The sequence below is a fragment of the Lathyrus oleraceus genome, chromosome 2 (genome assembly GCF_024323335.1).
Source record: "Lathyrus oleraceus cultivar Zhongwan6 chromosome 2, CAAS_Psat_ZW6_1.0, whole genome shotgun sequence".
Taxonomy (NCBI): domain Eukaryota; kingdom Viridiplantae; phylum Streptophyta; class Magnoliopsida; order Fabales; family Fabaceae; genus Lathyrus; species Lathyrus oleraceus.
Window position 1 is genome coordinate 260,152,684 of NC_066580.1, and position 17,180 is coordinate 260,169,863.

Sequence of the window (17,180 nt, forward strand, 5' to 3'; positions counted from 1 at the left end):
GCCAAAGATCAGTCTGCTGCTACAATCTTAGAAGATGATAAAGAGAAAGGAGTGCCAAACTCTGTGACGTGTGAATCGATGTGCCAAAATTGGATTGCTGTTGATATTCATTCTGTTGTTCACTTGTTGAAGTAATATGTTTGATTTTTGTTATATTCAAAAATCCTTTCACTATGCCCAAGGTGAAAGTGAATCTATGTGGGCTTTGTTTCAAATTTCATTATCATTAATAAAATGTTATTTCATTTATCCATATTATGTTTTTCCTTTTTATTTATTCTGGAAAATGGTAACATAAAAAACAAAAATAATAATCATTTTTATATATATGCATCACAATGTGCGTTTATTTGTTCATATTCTAAAATCAAGCATAAAATTATTGTGCAGATTAATTGTTAAACCCATTGAAAACAGTGACCCTATGCCCTCTCCCAACTTTGAATTTCCCGTGTTCGAAATGGAAGAAGAGGGTGATGAAGAGATTCTTGATGATATTTCTCGGTTGCTTGAGCATGAAGAGGAGACCATTGAGCCTCATAAAGAGTCGTTAGAAGTGATCAATCTGGGCTCAGAAGATAACAAGAAGGAAGTCAAGATTGGGGCACTGCTTTGTCCAGATGTTAAGAAGATGATGGTAGAGCTTCTTAGAGATTATGTGGATGTGTTTTCTTGGTCTTATCAAGATATGCCAGGTCTTGATACCGATATCATGGAGCATCGATTGTCGTTAAAGCCAGAATGTCCGCCAATTAAGTAGAAGTTGAGAAGAACTCGCTCTGATATGGCTGTCAAGATCAAAGAAGAGGTTCAAAAGTAGATTGATGTTAGTTTCCTTATTACTGCCGAGTATCCTCTTTGGGTGGATAACATTGTACCTATTTCTAATAAAGATGGTGAAGTTCGGATGTGTGTTGATTACAGAGACTTGAACAAAGCCAGTCTGAAAGATGATTTTCCTCTGCCACACATTGACATGTTGGTAGACAATACACCTAAGTTCAACGTCTTCTCCTTTATGGATGGATTCTCTGACTATAATCAGATTAAGATGGCATCCTAAGACATGGAAAAAACAACATTTATTACACCTTAGGGAACATTCTTCTATAGAGTGATGCCTTTGGGTTTAAAGAATGCTGGTGCAACGTACCAAAGAGCCATGACTACTCTTTTCCATGACATGATGCATAAAGAGATAAAAGTCTATATTGATGATATGATTGCTAAGTTGAACACTGACGAAGATCATGTCGAATATTTGTTGAAGTTGTTTCAGGGGTTGAGAAAATTTAAGCTCTGGTTGAATCCTAATAAGTGTACTTTTGGTGTCCGTTCAGGAAAAAAATTGGGTTTCATTGTCAGCTAGAAAGGTATTGAAGTAGATCCTGATAAAGTCAGAGATACCCGCTTGGGGCATCCAGCAAAAGATAAAAATACTTTGAGAAGATTGGCTGCCAAATTTCTTTCGCAATGAAGATGTGTTGTACAAGAGAAACTTCGACATGGTTTTACTCAAATGCATGGATAGACACGAAACAGACATGTTAATGCGATAAGTTCATGAATGATACTTTGGTACTCATGCCAATGGACATGCAATGGCTAAAACAATGTTAAGGGCATGTTACTATTGGCTGACAATGGAATCTGATTGTTGTAAATATGTGAAGAAGTGCCATAAACGTCAAATTTATGTTGATAAGATTCATGTGCCTCCGACGCTTCTCAATGTTATTTCATCCCCAAAGCTTCGAATGGATATCGTTTCATCCTGGTAGTTATTAATTACTTCACCAAGTGGGTCAAAGCAACATCTTATGCTAATGTGACCAAGAAGGTTGTGGTCTGATTTATTAAGAACCAGATCATTTGCCGATATGATGTTCCAAGTAAGATCATTACTGATAATGGGTCGAACTCGAATAACAAGATTATAAAAGAATTGTGTGTCGACTTCAAGATTGAACATCATAACTCTTCTCCTTACAGACCTAAGATGAATGGGGTTGTTGAAGTTGCGAATAAGAACATTAAGAATATCATTAAGAAGATGGTTGTGACATATAAAGATTGGCATGAGATGCTCCCGTTTGCTTTGCATGGATATCGTACATTTGCCCGCACTTCAACAGGGGAAACCCCTTTCTCTCTTGTGTATGGAATGGAAGCAGTGCTCCTTGTGGAGGTTGAGATCCTATCAATGCGAGTCCTGATGGAAGCAAGTTTGTATGAGGTTGAATGGTGTCAAAGCAGATACGATCAGTTGAGTTTGATTGAGGAGAAAAGAATGATGGTCTTGTGTCATGGACAGTTATATAAAAAGATAAAGAAGAAAACATTTGACAAGAAGGTTCGACCTCATGTATTCAAATAAGGTGACCTTGTGCTCAAGAAGATTTTGTCTTTCAACAGTGATTCTAGGGTCAAGTGGACTCCTAATTATAAAGGTCTATATGTTGTCAAGAGAGTTTTCTCTGGTGGTTCCTTAATTCTTACAACAATGGATGGTGAGGAGCTCCCCCGTCCTATGAATGTTGATGCAGTCAAGAAATACTTCCCCTAGAAAATAAAAGAACAACTCGCTAAGTTGAAAACCCGAAAGGGAGGATTATGCAAAAATGAGCGTCTCGGTGGATTGAAAACCCGAAAGGGAGGTCCAAGAAAAAGTTAGAGACATAAATAGAAAATAATCATCCCGGTATATTGACCTGAAAAGGAAATCTAGGAAAAAGTTGGGGATTATGGCAAGTAACTGCATCAGGCCAGACTTGATCGTTTGAAGCAACAGGGCCCATCGCAGATTCCTTTTCTGTCATCTCGACCGAAGCCCAGAGCATAGTGGAATTCAAAGTTGTTAGGGAGAATAGTGGTCATTGTATTTCAATGTATCCCTTTCCACGTATTTACCATTTTACAACTTTGTGATGTTCCATGGAGTCACGCCATTTGCGGACTACCATTCTATCAATAAAAATTTGAGCCTTTTGCCCACTTATTTGTCATTCTTATTTTGTTTCATTTTATAAAATATCATTTATTTTTGATTATCATCTTTGAAATAAAAATATATTTAAACAAGCAAATTTTTTTGAAAATTTAGAAAAAAGGATATGCATTTTCCTTGACTTGTGAATACAAAAGAGGAATGTAAAATGTGATCCCAAGGATGGTAAGATCCTAAAGAATGGAATTCAGGGACTTCCCCAAGTTGAATTTTCCTTTACAACAGTCTCCTCAGCATCATATTACAAGAGTGGTGTAATCCCAACGAATCCTTGCCAACATCTCCATCTTGTTGAGATTAGACAAGTATTTATTTGTTTTATGTCTCGCGCCTTTGTGCTTGTTTCATCGGCATAATCATACACATGTGCATAGCATCATGATGTTTATTTGCACATTTTGAATTTTTGTAATATTTCGTCACCACTCTCTGGAACCTTTCTCCCCACTGAGTGTGGGCGTCCTCTCCCAATAGAATGTCTGAAATTCTGGCGTAGTCAGAATTCAGATGTTCTACTCCAAGTCATGACATCTGATCCAGCATTGTAACTAATACAGCAAGACAGTTAACACATTAAAAACCCTGTACTGATGCACTCTTTCACAGATGTCACGACATCTCCTTCTATGTCACCCTAGAGGGAAGGAACCTCTAGTCCTGTGCATCTGGTATACAAACTCAGCACAGATCCATCATAGCACTCACTTCTGTTGTTTTCCTACACAGTTATCAGCACGATGTCTTAATCTTGGTTTGGACATCATCTGTTACATTATTCCAGTATGTTTGCCTTTTACTTGTATTTCCTGAAATAAGGTTGAATACATTAATCTAATTACCACTGATTAGATTGCTAACAAATATGCCATTTGTTAGGTTCATTAATTGTAGGGTAGTAGTTGGTTTCTTGGATTTTAGCTCAGCTGTTGGATTCCTAAAGAATAGCCTGAGAAAAATGTTGTAACAGAAAAACTAATCATCCTACACTTTAGCACATGCTGTCAGGAATGAATGTCACAACATTCAGTTTGACAGTCAGAACATATACAGCATGCTGATTCTGTTATGTTCCTAAACAAACCAGACTGTGCTAAATTTGCTGTACTGTAAAAGACCAACCAGTCTCTAATTCAGTATCAGCATACATGAACAACTGTCTAGACATCCAGTTTGACAGTTTCACAATGATCCTTTGGCCAGGTCTGTTTTCCACTTGAAAACCAGACTTACATATATACTGAACTAAAGCATAAAAGCCAACTTGCCTATTATTCAGTATATGCTGTCAATGATGAATGTCAAGACATTCTGATTGACATTCAACCAGAAGGCTATGTACCAGGTCCGTTATCATCTTGACAAGCAGACTGGAATACCAGCTGTGTTATGGCAGAAGGATTATAACATACAGAAGGAAAACACACACAGGAAATTGTTAACCCAGTTCAGTCCAACACGACCTACGTCTGGGGGCATACCAAGCCAGGAAGAAGATCCACTATCAGCAGTATTAATTCAGAGTTAAACTCCCCCGTTTACAACCCTTCACTTAATCCCTACCCAATGCAATCTATACCTAGGAACTCCTAGATAGAAACCTCCAGTTTCCATTCCTATCACTACAAATACAATGTAATGTTAACACACCTTGAACTTTCTTCACAGCTTCATTCAAGAACAAAATCACTCTTGCCTACAGGCTTTGAGTTACAAATACTCTCAGCTTTTACCACTGAGAAACACATGGTAACCTTCCCACAGGTTGGGAGGTTTACCTCACACACACCCCTAAATTTTCATTCTAAGAGGCTTACAAAAACTAGGTTACAATGTGCTATTTATAACCTAATCACCCAACTGGATTTGGGCCTTCAGAAATCGCAGCAAACTTGTTCTTTGCTGTTACAAATACAGCAGAAAATTTCTGCTACAAACAAGGTCTTCAATCCTAAAATCTCTCCATATATATCTCCTTATTTTGAGCCTATATATCTTTTGATTGAGTCTTTAAGACCTCCACATGGGAGTTAGGATATTCACCAAATATCCTCACTAATCCCAGAATATATACTGAATTAATTCATTCAGTTTTCTACCCATGTACGATGTCACAGGCATGATGTCGTGACATCGTACATGACATGTTGGTCCAGATGTTGAACTTCTTCAACCCAACATATTAAAACAACAGAGATGATTACATTATTTATTTTACAAAATTAATGCCAATCCTAAGGTATTAACAATCTCCCCCTTTGGCAAATTTTAGCTAAAACAAATAAACATTTCACCGGACAAAACATCCCATTATGGGTATGCTCTTCATCTCTGTCATTGACTCCACCACCACAAACACCAAAGTTGGTGTACATGAGGAAGTAGAGGTACAATAATCAGTTGTACCAGGACCCTTCCCCTCAACAGGAGAGCTTCCTGAAGAGTATGTAATGCTGAGTACATAGTCAATGTAACTCAGATCACAAGGCACAACTGTCTTCTTAACTCAGATCACAAGACACAAGTGGTATACCCAGTTGGTGGATTTTGTGCCTGCGCCAGCTTCTGTTTGCTACCACAACCACAGTTAGCTTGCTTTTGGTACATTCTTAACCTCAGGACTATATTTCTCTCCCCCTTTTTAGCTAAACATTTGTAAAGGAACCCCTTACAAAACCAGATCCAGGCGCAGTTTGCCCAAACCTTCACATACCCCATGATTCAGAGGGAATGGAGTGTTTCTCTTGTGAGAAGAAGAGGGCTATTACATCCTTTAAATAGTCCAGCCCGTGCTTAGGAATTAACGGTAGCAATAAATGCTTGGTCAAGATTCATTAATATTTGCTGAGAAACAGTCAGAGAATCACCAACAAAATCTCAGACTATCTTTGAATACCTTTTATAGCTCTTGACTGTTTCTTTTCCAAAACAGCAGTTCCAGTGCATGGAGACTATTCCATATATGCAGTCAGACACGTTGCACGCGATGTCTTAACATTCCACGTGGCTTTTCTCTGCATTCTGCCAGTATTCAGCATTTCCTAAGACATCTGGCACTACTACAGCCAAATTCCCACACTTCAGCAGATGGTTACTCCCCCTGTACCACACAGCTATAGCCATCAGGCCTATTCTGATTTATCAGAATTAGACACATCACCCTTATAATTCCTAATGACTTTAAGATTCAGAAGGAATTAACAACATTGTCCAGGGCAATGTCATGACATCCGGTCAGACATTCTTCTGCTCACTCAGCCTTGACTTACACCACATCATCCTAACAAGGCGCCATACTTAGTTATCTGAGACCACAAAGACCACAAGCTTGATGATTACTTGCAGCGCAAAGACAGAACTCCCCCTGTTATGAACACCCCACTCTCCTCTTGAAACTTGGAGATCACACATGGGCATATCCAACATCCCAAAGATGGACCTTCACATACTTCCTGATTCAAAGAGAACCCAGACCACTTGATGAATGGAAAACATAAGACGCATCTTCATGTCTTCAAGAGTACCCCCTCTGTTCAACCCTCTTGGCTGACCACATCCACACTCTGTGTCACTCTCTCTTCTAACCAGACCAGAAGACCCCTTCACAAGATGTTCTAACATCAGCTGGGACATCCTTCACAACATAACAAGGAACACCATCTGATAGTCTTCAGATATTACTGAGTCACCAGCTTGATCAAGAAGAACCCAGACATAAATTGGGACATATACATTTTCATCCCATTACAAGAGATAATCTTCCATAGGTAGCTCAAAACTCCTACCACAAGCTCCAAGAGATGAATAGAAAACACCTCCTTTTGTGTTCAACTTACTACTTTTCTGCTCAAAAGTAATTTGTCTCAGACTTTCCTCAAGAATAATCAGCTGCCATATGTGGATTATCTTGATTCTTCGAACTCACTTCTGAGATAGACCAAATGCCACTGGTTGATTACCTCCTTCATGAATCCTCATATGAAAAAGTCAAATGTCATTCTTTGACCTCTCCACGTTTATCAGACCTCTCCCAAAGATATTCTGACCTTCCAAGTGAGACTTGAACTTCAAGCTACATGTTGAACAAAACTTAGATTTTCTAAGACATGAACATGTAACATCCTTTCTATCTAGCAACTCCAAAGAACTGCAACGAGAATGACCTTTTTGAAGTATCCAATCTACAACCCTGTAGACCCTTCTATCTCAAGTTGATGTGTCACTTCACCAACTAAGAATCTGATGTTGAACCAAATGTCACAACATTGTGTTTTGACATCTAGCTGTTGAATTCAGCTCCTTCTTCTGCCACTTGAAAGAACTTCCTCCCTTCACAGAACAAGAGTTCAATGTTCTCATAGACTTGATTGTGGAACCAAGTTTGAGTAAACAACCTCCATCCTGCAGGTTTGCAGTTAAGTCATCCAAGTTCACACCTTGATGAATCCCTGCTTCTTTTACAAAGACATCAGACACTCTGGTGCATGAGTCTTCAGAAGGACCAGTTAGCAACTAACCCTTCAGCTATACCAAGGATTCTACTTCCTAAAGCAAGACTGTTTCCATGATGTTAAGAAAGCTGCCACTTGTTCTTAACTTCATAGTGTGCATTAGCCAATGCACTTCCTTACTTAGATCAGAGATGAACTGATTCAAGTAACCACCATCAAAACTATGATGTCTTCTTCTTCTTGTACACACCAAGGCTGAACATGTTTCTTGCCAGGAAACCTTTTCAGAGATCATATGCTTTTGCTGCCACCAAAGAGATAGTTCATAAACCAATGTACTATCCTTCCTGTGTTTCTGCACAGGGTCTTGAAGAAGAGATGTTCCAACATCTTTAAGAACATCAGTTGTCTTGAGATCCAAGGATAATCAATTAAATACTTGTACTTGGCACAAGTAGGCATTGATCTTAAATCCTTTCCCAATTTTCCTTTCAGATACTTCCACCATAAGAATACTTTAACAATACTCTTCTAGTGTCAACATCTTCTGCTTGCAAGCACCACAATAGTCTTGAGACTCTTTCCAGATTAGATTCACCCTTAGGAATGAGAGAGATGAATCCTTCCTTGCAAATGTGTCACACAGCCACCAGAACCCATGTGACACAGGTCAACAGCCAACCAGACCCTAGGCTGACCAAATGTGAGGAGGTTAACCAAAACTCCCCCTCAAATTAACAATCATGGAAACTTCACACCAATATCCATGCATTGTGCAGACATGTCTCAACATGACATACTCCATCCCTACCAGTGGCAACTAACTCTATGAGTTATACCTAAGCATACTCCAATCACACCAATCAGACTTTAGCTGACCATAAGTACTAAAGAAACACCAGTCAAAAGTAGACATGCATTGCCAGAGCATACTACATCAACCAACCTATGAATCTTCATATTCTCACTCCTTGAAAGAACTGCCACTTCTGATCGTGGTGCTTGAATAACAAGATTCATGGTCCCAATCCTCTTAAATGAAGTAACAGTCAGGTTACCCCATTGTTGACTTCTAACATCCGGAGGACTTGTCTTCCAACACACCATAGTACTCCAGAGAACAGCTATCCAACCCTGATCAATCTACAGGAGTAGGACAAGCAGCAGGAATTGCGCAATGTCACACAGCTCCACTTCTAGAGACCAGACCTCTACATGTGACCTTCTTGAGCATACACACAGTTGACTCTACCCTTGTCAACTGAGCACACACAGATGTCTCCTCTTCCAGGTCAGGAGTAGGTTCCAAACAAGGTCTCCCTTTGTTTGATACCTAAAAACATCTGCTCTTTAACAAGTAGTTGCATACTTGTTGAACGACATGTTCTAACATCACATAGAACATTAGTTCCACCTCCTTGGAACAAACTTTCCTTGAAATTCTTCAAGGTCTTCCTAAACATTACCCAAAGGAGTAAAAGAATCAGTGATCAGTTGATTCTTACCATCCTGAAGTGAGAGCGTCATGATGAGTGGACTTGAGGAGACTCGAGTATCTTTGACATCTTCAATAGATTATGATGAAATCTTGAATACAGCAGTCTTTCATCCACATGAGGGGAAACTACATCAGAGTTTGAGTTTTGCCAGGTATTATGCAGCGGAAATCATAATACAACTCAACCTATGAACGCACACTTCACCAGATCAGCCTCCAAGACCATACCAAGTTTGATTGTGATTCAATACTGGCACAACTGTCCCACCCAAAGGCCAATTGCCAACCTCCAGATACAGGTACACATCATTCCTGTCATGAACAATCCATCCACCTACTTCAAGGGACCATTCAGGGAAATTACAGAACCTTCCACAGGTTCCAACATAACTTCTTGCAAGATACCAGAAAGTATCACCCATGGATCTCATCCAGAAGCAGAACAGGATGCCTGCTCTGATACCATTTGAAATTCTGGCGTAGTCAGAATTCAAATGTTCTACTCCAAGTCATGACATCTGATCCAACATTGTAACTAATACAGCAAGACAGTTAACACATTAAAAACCCTGTACTGATGCACTCTTTCACAGATGTCACGACATCTCCTTCTATGTCACCCTAGAGGGAAGGAACCTCTAGTCCTGTGCATCTGGTATACAAACTCAGCACAGATCCATCATAGCACTCACTTCTGTTGTTTTCCTACACAGTTATCAGCACGATGTCTTAATCTTGGTTTGGACATCATTTGTTACATTATTCCAGTATGTTTGCCTTTTACTTGTATTTCCTGAAATAAGGTTGAATACATTAATATAATTACCACTGATTAGATTGCTAACAAATAGGCCATTTGTTAGGTTCATTAATTGTAGGGTAGTAGTTGGTTTCCTGGATTTTAGCTCAGCTGTTGGATTCCTAAAGAATAGCCTGAGAAAAATGCTGTAACAGAAAAACTAATCATCCTACACTTTAGCACATGCTGTCAGGAATGAATGTCACAACATTCAGTTTGACAGTCAGAACATATACAACATGTTGATTCTGTTATGTTCCTAAACAAACCAGACTGTGCTAAATTTGCTGTACTGTAAAAGACCAACCAGTCTCTAATTCAGTATCAGCATACATAAACAATTGTCTAGACATCCAGTTTGACAGTTTCACAATGATCCTTTGGACAGGTCTGTTTTCCACTTGAAAACCAGACTTACATATATACTGAACTGAAGCATAAAAGCCAACTTGCCTATTATTCAGTATATGCTGTCAATGATGAATGTCAAGACATTCTGATTGACATTCAACCAGAAGGCTATGTACCAGGTCTGTTATCATCTTAACAAGCAGACTGGAATACCAGCTGTGTTATGGCAGAAGGATTATAACATACAGAAGGAAAACACACACAGGAAATTGTTAACCCAGTTCAGTCCAACACGACCTACGTCTGGGGGCATACCAAGCCAGGAAGAAGATCCACTATCAGCAGTATTAATTCAGAGTTAAACTCCCCCGTTTACAACCCTTCACTTAATCCCTACCCAATGCAATCTATACCTAGGAACTCCTAGATAGAAACCTCCAGTTTCCATTCCTATCACTACAAATACAATGTAATGTTAACACACCTTGAACTTGCTTCACATTCAAGAACAAAATCACTCTTGCCTACAGGCTTTGAGTTACAAATACTCTCAGCTTTTACCACTGAGAAACACATGGTAACCTTCCCACAGGTTGGGAGGTTTACCTCACACACACCCCTAAATTTTCATTCTAAGAGGCTTACAAAAACTAGGTTACAATGTGCTATTTATAACCTAATCACCCAACTGGATTTGGGCCTTCAGAAATCGCAGCAAACTTGTTCTTTGCTGTTACAAATACAGCAGAAAATTTCTGCTACAAACAAGGTCTTCAATCCTAAAATCTCTCCATATATATCTCCTTATTTTGAGCCTATATATCTTTTGATTGAGTCTTTAAGACCTCCACATGGGAGTTAGGATATTCACCAAATATCCTCACTAATCCCAGAATATATACTGAATTAATTCATTCAGTTTTCTACCCATGTACGATGTCACAGGCATGATGTCGTGACATCGTACATGACATGTTGGTCCAGATGTTGAACTTCTTCAACCCAACATATTAAAACAACAGAGATGATTACCTTATTTGTTTTACAAAATTAATGCCAATCCTAAGGTATTAACAATGTCGACTTTAAGCAGAAAGAGTTTATACTTACTAATTCCCCACTGAGTCTGCTCCTCATAGAAAATTTTGCTTCAGTTTTCCCCTTCAGTTCATTATCTAGATGGGATCAATCCCCTATTGAGTTCATGCCCTCATTGGATTGAGTCCTCTTTGACTGCTTCTCTCCAGTTCATTCCTGGTCTGAACTTTGGTCCCTTTGTGATTGGTTACCTTTGTTAAGTTATCACCTTGCTGGTAGTCGATAATCATTCTTTTTGAGCTTATTACCTTTGATAGTAGGTAATATTCTTTTTCTCTCTAATTAGTTACCTTTGTTAAGCTATCACCTTGTTGGTAGTTGGTAATCATTCTTTTTGAGCTTATTACCTTTGTTAAACTATCACTCGGCTGATAGTAGGTAACATGTTGTTTGTCTCTAATTGGTTACCTTTGTTAAGATATCACCTTGCTAGTAATTGGTAATCATTCTTTTTGAGCTTATTACCTTTGTTAAGCTATCACTCGGCTGCTAGTAGGTAATATTATTCTCCTGTTGGAGTCAGGTTTTTTTCCCTATTAATGATTGCTTTTCCCCGACGAAGTCTTGCTTTGTTAATTCTTCCCGGTCGGATCTTTAGTTCATTTTCTAACCATGCATCAGTTATTTTCGAGCTTTTCCACCTACAGAACTTTGTCTGTCCCCAGCTGGGTACCCCTTTGGAATTTGTCTTTCCCCTGCGGAATTTCAATCTCCTCTCGTCTTTAATAATTCTTTGTCTCTTGTGGCTCTATACTCCCCACACATATTCTTGTTTGCATTCATATCATACCATAAACATCTTGTGGTATCTTAGGGCCAAAAATTGGGTCTTTAGTATTTAAGTCTCTCCAATCTTGTTGAGACGAAGAATTCAACCTTCATATCTCCAAATTGAAGAAAATTAGATATGACCATCTATCATACCCTAATTTTTAACCCTAAGATCAAACATCGCATTTGCATCTTTTGCATACAAGTAAGGTCACATCTTGACCCTTCCCTTATCCATCGTTGAGTTTGCTTCTTGCAGGGAACACCAGACACCTCTTTGTTTACCTTTGTGTTTATATGATTAATTGCTTATCTAACCACTAACCAAAATGCCATCAATATTTATTGTTTCTCTTAAGTTTATTGTGCAAGGTAGGGCTTCTCAAGTCAAAAGCATCTTAAATTTTGGTGGCTTACTTCCCAAGAAAAGTCAAAGGTTCATGTGTTTATTTCCATGCCTTCTTCAACAAGTAACTTCAAGCTTTGAGTCATTTAATCAAGAGGAAATAAAGGACACCTTATATTGAGTTCATATGATCACCCATGTGCTTTGGAGGGAAAGGAAATTCCAAGTGCACAAGCTTGTTCCTAGTGGTTTGACCTAAAAGTCAACACTTTGAAGTCAAAGTTCCAAGGATCACAACTCCTTCACTTCTCAACATTTTTACATTCATGTTTTTACATATGAATAATCTCAATATCCTCTAGAACTTCTATTTACATGGCAAGAGCCAATCATGCTTGGAGGATCATCAAAGGTTTGGAGACATTATAGGCCATTTGTGGACTTAGTGAAATTTGACCTATTTTCAAGTGACTTTTTGGCAACTTTCAAAGATCATAACTTCTTCAATTTTCAATAAATGGAGCCGATTCCTTTTGCACAATGCCATTGGTAATACACTATATAAGTTTTCTTCAAGGACCAAGGTCAAATTATGCTTGGAAGCCATGGAATTCATTGGGAAATTATAGGTCATTTTCAGCCATGAAGCATTCAAATTTTTCTAAGTTATGGAACCAGTATTTTATGCCAACTTCAACACATCATAAATTTATGCTCAAACATACAAATGGAACCTTTCTTTGCTCATTGTAATCTTGGCCATGATGTTAACACATTGCAAAAAGAACGGGATGAAAAAGCCTCTTGAGTAGGATGCCTCATTGAGTTGAACATGGTGACTTATAACTGAAGAAATCATTATTGCCCGAAATTTGATCATGACTAAACTCAATTCCAAGCCAAATTAGCAAGTGTTTTGGTCCTAAACATGTTTTAACAAGTCTCCAGAAGTTAATTGACATTTAAAACGCATCATTTGGTTGAGTTTTGACGAGTTTCAAGTCACACTTGGATCAAATTTGTTTTGCACAAATTCAACATCATTCCACACATATTTGGATCCAATTACATTGCCTTTAAATACTGGAAGCTATTTCCTTCATTTGCAAGCTTTGGAGAGCCAAGAAGCCCCTGCTGCAACTTGAAGTTTTTTCCAGGAAATTCAACTATCGTGTTTTCAGTTTCAGCATATTTCAATCCATTTTCTTCATTCTATTAGCTCCATTGGCATCCTATGAAACTTTTGCAACAATTCCCACGCTCTAAGACCTTCTGAAGTGTTATAACCAGATCGAGCCTCACCAACTTCTGATCACCATCTGGACAAGGTAGTTCTGAGCATCATTTGAACTCAAACAAGTTACCATTATGTAGTCCTTCACTCTCCGATGCTTTCCCCTAACTTACCTGGTGTTGATTAACCCCTAATTTCCTTTGACCAGCGGGTCCTCGAACCAACCTTCTCGTTTTCTTTCTCGTTAGCGCTTTAGTTTTCAATAAGTTTAGGCTTGAATATAATAGAATGTATAGGGCTTTTCTCGCTTGTTTAGTATTGCTTTGGCTTCGCCGTCCATATCTTGCTGGCGCGGAAGCTGCCTCAACTAAAAAAAATGAATTAAGGAAGAAGGCATTAGCATTAAAAAGACTACAAAGGCATTCCGGGCTGACTACAATACAAGTCATGAGCGATAGCAAAGCCAGATAGGCTTTTTTATTTATGTTGAAAGCCCCAAAACTAGCAATCTTATAGCAGAAAACTCATGTGAGCCTACTCATGTTCCTTGTTTAATTTACTTTTCATGTTTTGCTTGTTTCTAAAACTTCTTTGAAATTCCCTTTGCTCAGTTCACATAAATGAATTTGAAGTATAAGATTGAATTCGGGATGAGAAGAGGATCACAATGGTGGTGGTCTCGTGTCCTGACGTTACCAAATGATGAAACTCTGGTGGGAGCTCACCGAAGAAGATGACTGGAGTATTTCTCAGGTGGTATGAGTTTGGACCAGACACGTTGGCATTTTAAAATGTTTTGATTGATTGAATTCAAACTAGATCCTATGTTTGGCTTGCATCGCGTTCCATCGTGTTTCTCATCTTTTGGAGTTTTGGATCTGCCACGTCAATTAATGAGGTGTGATCCAACATTCCTGGCTTTTTTTTTATTTTAATTCTTTTTCTTTATTATTTTAAATTGTTTTTTTCTTTAAAAAATCGTAGTAATTTCATTTTTTATCCAAAAAATCCCAAAATAATTTCTAAAATTCTCTTTTATTTTTCTTCATCTGATTCTTTTTTTATCACATTTTATTTCATTGATTTTCTATTTTTCATGAATTTTCTCTTTTCTCCTTTGTTTTAATTGGTTTACAAATACTTTTCTGAAAATTTTATTACATGTTTCTCATTTTATTTCCAACCTTCCATAATTTTCTTTGCTATTTATTTGGTGTTTTGAAGGACTTTGTGAATTTTCCATTTTATTTCCATTTTAAAAATCATTTAAAAATACCTTTTATGCATTTTTATTTCATTTAATTGCATTTTTAATTTGTTTGACCTTGTGGATTTCTGTTGGCCTTGGGTCATAATGATTTTGACTTCAAGTCTCATCAAACTCAATGGATCTTGGGTGTTAATTGGATAAAAGTTAAACTTTATTTTATAGATTCGTAGTCTTCAAATAGCGAGACTCCATGGATATTTAAAAAGTTTGAGAAATGGTAATTTACAAGTAAAAGGGCTACATTGAATACAATGATTACTACTCTCCCTATCAACTTTGAAATCCACAGTGCTTGTCTTTGGTCGAGAATGACGAATTAGTAACCAAATGACTGCTCAGAACTGCCTCAAAGATTAGGAACAATCGGATGCAGTTACTTGCCATAATCCCTAATTTTTGCCTAGATTGCCCCAAGGAGGGGTTCTCAATCTTCCGGGATAAATTTTCTGTTGTATGTCTCTAACTTTTGCCTGGATCCCCCTTTCGGGTTTTCAATCCACCGAGACACTCATTTTTTCCTAAGACGCCCTTTTGGGTTTTCAACTTAGCGAGCTGTTCTTTTATTTTTTTAGGCGAAATATTTCTTGATTGAATCAGCATTCACAAGACGATTGAACTCTTCACCATGTATAGTTGTAAGAATCAAAGCACCTCCTGAAAAGGCTCTCTTCACAACATATTGGCCTTCATAATTAGGACTCCATTTGCCCCTAGTATCGGGTTTTAAAGACATAATCTTTTTGAGCGCAAGGTCACCTTCTCTGAACACACGAGGCTTGACCTTCTTATCAAATGCTTTCGTCATTCTCTACTGATATAACTGACCATGACACATGTCAATCAATCTTCTCCCTTCAATCAAATTCAGCTGGTCATATCTAGTCTGATACCATTCAGCCTCTATCAACTTGGCTTCCATCAAGACACACAATGATGGGATATCAACCTCTACAGGGAGCATAACTTCCATGCCATAAATAAGGGTGAAAGGGATTTCCCCTATTGAAGTGCGGATGGATGTACGATACCCATGTAAAGCAAATGGGAGCATCTCATGCCAATCTTTGTATGTCACAACCATCTTCTAGATGATCTTCTTGATGTTCTTGTTTGCAGCTTCAACAACCCCATTCATCTTAGGTCTGCGGGGAGAAGAATTATGATGTGCAATCTTGAGGTCTTTACAAAGAGCTTCCACCATATTATTGTTCAAGTTAGATCCATTTTCAGTAATGATCTTACTTGGCACATCGTAACGGCATATAATATATGATTCTTGATAAACCTTAAAACAACTTGATTGGTCACATTCGCATACAGAGCCGCTTCAATCGACTTTGTGTAGTAATCAATAGCCACTAGAATGAAACGATGTCCGTTCTAAGCTTTGGGCTCAATCATGCCAATCATATCAATTCCCCACATGGAGAATGGCCATGGGGAAGAAATGACATTCAATAGTGTCAGAGGAACATGAATCTTATCCGCATAAATTTTACACTTGTGGCATTTCTTCATAAACTTGCAACAATCAGATTCCATTGTCAGCCAATAGTAAGTTGCTCTCAAAATTTTCTTTGCCATAGCGTGTCCATTGGAATGAGTACCAAAAGGAACCTTCATGGACATCAGTCATGAACAAGTCTGCTTCGTGTCTATCCATGTATCTGAGCAAAACCATGTCAAAGTTTCTCTTATAAAGTACATCACCATTCAGGTAGAAGTTACCAGCTAATCTTCTCAAAGTCTTCTTATCTTTCAGATATGCCCCAGACGGGTAAATCTGACTTTGGAGGAAATATATGATATCAAAATACCAAGGATTTTCATCTTTGACTTCTTCAACAACAAACACATGAGTTGGCCTATCAAGACGCATCACAATCAAATTAGGAACTTCATTCCAAAACTTCACCATAATCATTGAAGCCAACGTTTCAAGAGCATCTGCCATCCGGTTTTCATCTCGAGGGATATGATGAAACTCAACCTTTGTAAAGAAATTTGATATCCTCCTTGCATAATCTCTATATGGTATCAAACTAGGTTGATTCGTCTCCCATTCACCTTTGATCTGATTCACAACCAAAGTTGAATCTCCAAAGACGTCAAGATATTTAATTCTGAGATCAATGGTTTTTTCATGCCTCATAAGGCAAGCTTCATACCTAGCCATATTGTTTGTACATTTGAGGTCAATCTAGATGTAAACAGAAAATGAGTGCCTTGAGGAGTAATAATCATTTCCCCAATGCCATTACCATAAGAATTAATATCTCCATTAAATACCATGTCCCAACGGGAACCAAGTTCCGGCCCTTCTTCAAGCAATGGTTCATCACAATCTTTCATCTTCAA